Here is a 4,737-nt window from a genome sequence, read left to right as displayed (position 1 = left end):
TTGGGGGTGTTGAAGGCAGAGGGAATTGTGGTCTTCATCAAGGACAAGAGAAATGGAGTACTTATTCATCCTTCCCCCAATTCATTGGGTTATAAATCTCTAGGGATTCAGGCTAGGACCATCTCTACTAGCCTGAAGACAGCCTTTGCAAGGTGATTCAGATGTTGGAGGCTGAGAGTTAATTACTTGGAGAACTGAAATGTGCCAAATAAGTTCAGGGATGCAAAGGGATAAGGCTGAAGGATGGTGAGCTTCAGGGGTCATATAATGAGGCCCTGGTGGTGTCTAAAATGTCATCATACTCAGCCTCTATTCTGTTCCCTCCAAGAAGAGCAATTAAAGCACATGAAGTTTTTTATCCCTAAACATCACACCTATTACACATTCAGCAAAGGTACCTGAGCACCTGTAGATGTCTGACAGATTGTGCAGAGGTGAACAAAGCTTATGGTCTCCAGACTCATAAACCAGCAAAAAGGAAGAGAGAGATTATAGTTCTAAATTACAATGATCCCAGGAAGTTACGATAACAAGGTACACTGTGAGAATGAAAGGAAGTATTCATTTAAAATGAGAAGTCTGGAAGACTCATATGAAATATTGAGACATGAGATCTAAAAGATGAACAAGAAGGGCCAGAAGAAGAAACATGGAAGGTGCAAGGAGAGAGTTCAAACAGGGAATACCAGAAGCAAAGCCTGCAACTAGTAGGAGCTGAACAGAGTCAGAAAACTGAAATAAAACAAATGAGGCTGGAGAGTTGTAAACAAGTGAGAAGAAGGTGAGTTTCTAGGGGTAGATGACAATAAAGCCCTTTCAGGCAGGGCTAAACATGACTTGACTCAAATTTTTAAAAATAAACTCTGAGTAGAGAATGGATTAAAAGACGAGCAGAATAGAAACAAAAGAAATTGTTAGGAAGGTATTAAGTATTAGTCTGATGAAAGAAGATGGTAGATGGACTATTAATTAATAGAGGAAGAGTTCTTTCTTCCCTTAAGCCCAAATCTAAATCTTAAAATCTATTTTTTTTTCAAATCAACCATAAACAAAAAAAAAAAGAAGGAAAAAACTAAGGTGAATACCAGGTCATTAAAATAAGAAGATAAAGGTCATGTGGTTTTTCATGTAAGACATAAACCTAGAATTTTTATTGCCGCAGCTACAGAAAAGGAGCTGAAGTAAGAGATGGCCATGACCAACTCCAGAGAAAAGGTCTAGGGCAATTTACACTTAATCCATTAGAGGCAAAAAGAAAGTGGTGTGACCATCTCCTAGGGAGAATAAAAGGCTATGGGTTACTTTATTAATTTAGTTAAATAAAAGCCAGGAAAAAAATAGAAAAAAGGTGTCACCTCCATGGTATGATCTTTTAACATGCATTCCTATTAGGAATTTAAATGAGATTATTCGCTCCCTCTGTCTATATGATGTGAGGATATATGAATGAGAAGGTGCAGAGGAGTGATGGCTGAATATAGTATGTGTAGTTTAAGATTTTTGAGCTAACCTTATCCTCTAGACTGGACAATTGTATAATAAAGATATCAAATCATGGGGATTCTGTCATCAAAGGACAAAGACCTCTTTACTGAGAAGAAGAAGAAAGACAATGGAAATAGAAGAAGCAGGCATTAAATCCTGGAGGTAAGAGAATATGGCTCTTTGGGAAAAACCAAAAAAGATGAATATGATTGGAACATGGAATTTAAAAGAAGCACGCACCTAATATATACAATAAGGACATCCTAGGAACAAGGAACCTCATGGATCATGCTGAGAAAGGTTGACATTAAGTGCAGTTCCAGTAAAGAATGTTAAGCACTAAAACAACACAGTAATATTAGTGTAGCAAATGCTACATGAATGTCAAATCAATTAAATCAGAGGACTAACTACCTACTGGTGAGAAAGCAGTATAGGAAGAACTTGGAGATACAACCTCAGGAGGTAGAAGGGTGCAAAGGAAGTGGGGAATTAGAAAACACGAGCAAAGTATGTTAAAGAAACTAGAAACTTGTCTCTGAAGTAGATTGAAAGGATGGTAGCTAGGCTCAGTTGATAGGATTTACATCTATGTTGTTCTTCTGTATAACCTAAAATATCAGTAACTTAATAACCAAATCTGTAGATATTTAAATGTATTTCCAATAAGTAGAATAATTAAATGGATGTTTGGAAGAACATAATTTTATTTTTGTCTCTCTCTTTTTTTTTTCTTTTATGGGTTTGTAAAATAGAAGATGCTTGAAGATACATTGATCCTGAAGGAAAGGTAGAAGATAAAAACACAATCAAGGATTCTTGGAATGAATTACTGGAGGAGACTACAGGGGGAGGAATCTGAACACAGGGAAAGATTTTTCCCTTGCTAAGAGGAAGAGCATTTCTTCCTCACACCAGCAGAGAAGTAGGAAAAAGTTACAGGTTTGGTGAGGTCATCTTCTGAAATAGGAGTGTGACAGTTTTCTCCATTTATCCAATATTTATCAAGTCCCTACTGAGTGACAACCATTATGTGAGGTGGTGGGAATACAGTGGTGGGAAAAACCAATATGGCTCCTTCTCTCAAGCTGCACAGAGATTGGTGAGACAACCATTAATCAAATAAGCACATGTTACATTGTCACGTACATTGTACATACAACATTACTGAGCATTAGTAAAGAGTGAAGCACATTTATTCAAAAGAGTGCATAAAATGTCTTGTCACTGAGGTCTGTGAAAACTTCCTGGGGACAGGTATGATTGAACCAATGAGGAAATAAAGTGAATTGGGAAGACATGGTACAATGGATATTTCAGACAGTCTAGTGACTTTAGGAAAGTTATGATGCTTAAAAAATGCTGAGACATTTTGAATCGTGAATTCTGTACATTGTACTGACTCATTTTATCAAGTAGGTAAATGGGTTCTTACATTGCCCAGAACTACAATGACATCATTTGTCATCCTGAAATTTCATCTGTAGCTCTTTGCCTCCACTTCCCAAACTGCTCAAAGGAAATTGGGCACAGGGAGGGAAATATCATGAATTTTTATGGGAAATTAAGTAGAAGACACTTAAGGATTAATTTTCAATAAAATATCCTCATGGGGTTAATCTACTGTCCACGTTCATCAGATGAGTTCTGTATATATTTATTTTGGGGACTGTCTTCAGTTACCACTACTAAGCTATAAGGTACTTAAACTGCATTTATGAGAGAGTATAAAATACATGGATTTAAAAATTCACACATTAATGCAATTGGATGCATTATTTCCTGAAAGTTTCTAATCCCCTGGATTTTTCCATTGAAATCTTACTAAACAAAGTATAAAATTTTGATGTATCAAAGTTTGCATCAATCTAGCAAAGCCAGAATCAAGTACTTACTATAATCTTACTAAACATAAAGTACAAAATCTGTAGAGATTTGAGAAGTTGTTTTAATTAGGTATATATATTTTTTTTCAAGCAAATATTTTCATAGGTCTCTATTCCTAGTATCAATTCCAAATTTTACATAAATAAATGTGTCTTTATTCGTCACCTTTGTGATTTTGATCAATGGAAATATGTGTTCTACAGCAGAAATTCAAATCCTGGCTCTGGCCCATGAAATAGCTAATCAGGGGAATTCCAATAGCTGATTTATTATAGTCATTGCAAAGGAGGAAAGTGTATTGCTAATAAACAGCAATTAGCCACATGTTTTAGGCCAATCGGGGACTATCACTCACTCTGAGTGTTTTTGAACTTTGAATTATCTACATTTTATTCACTCACTTTGGCAGGCTAGTTTTTTTTAGAAAACATTTGTCATAATTTTCATATGTATGAGTACTTTTTATTCTCTTTGTCAAAGGATATTTGAGCCAGTCCAGCACTCACATTAATTTATTTCCCCACTTTTTACTAAGCCCAAATTGAATTCTAAGTCAGTCCATTTGGAGAAGACAACATGATTCTAGAGGCATGTTCCAAAGAGAATGAGTTAGGAAGACTCAAGCTTGAATCCAGGGAGCCAGGCCCAACTTTGAGCTAGACATGTCATATATTTGGGACAGTGAATTTTCCCAAAGGTAAATCTTTGGAGCCCATATTTGGACCATACTTGTGTTTTATAAATATTCTAAATTTTATAGCCTTTAGTGAAACTAAATCTGTCTATACATTTTCAAAACAGAGATATATACTTCATTACAATCTCAATATGAGCTAAAACTTAGATAAGGCTGCCAAATAAATCATCACAGTCTTACAATTTTTTTAAAAAAAGTTACTTGAAAAATATAACACTAAAAATTATAGTTGTCTTAAAATGGAATAATTAGTCTTGAGAAGTTCTGAGCTTTCTGTTACTGAAAGCATTTGGATGATGGCCAGATATCTACCAACCAGGAGTATTGCAGAAGGCATGATGCATTATTTAGACAACTGGTTAAACTGTGCCCTCTAGGGTTGCTTTCAATACTAGAAGAAGTTATAATTCTAGAACAGTCATGGATAAAAAATTTATCTATCAGAGTTATTTTAAATCATTATTTTTTTTAAGATAGTGGCATATCATTCAGTATTCCTGCCTGCACACAACATCAAACTTCTATATAACATAAAAGAAATTAGATATCTAGTGGCCCACACTTAGGAATCTGTTGAAATGAGCTTGATAAAACACATAGGAACAAAAAGTCTACACACAATGACAACCATAGCTAAGGTCAGGCTAAGGACTAATCTGAGAAGAATG

The sequence above is a fragment of the Ictidomys tridecemlineatus genome, chromosome 12, assembly GCF_052094955.1.
Source record: "Ictidomys tridecemlineatus isolate mIctTri1 chromosome 12, mIctTri1.hap1, whole genome shotgun sequence".
NCBI lineage: Eukaryota > Metazoa > Chordata > Mammalia > Rodentia > Sciuridae > Ictidomys > Ictidomys tridecemlineatus.
This window is presented reverse-complemented; position numbering follows the sequence as displayed.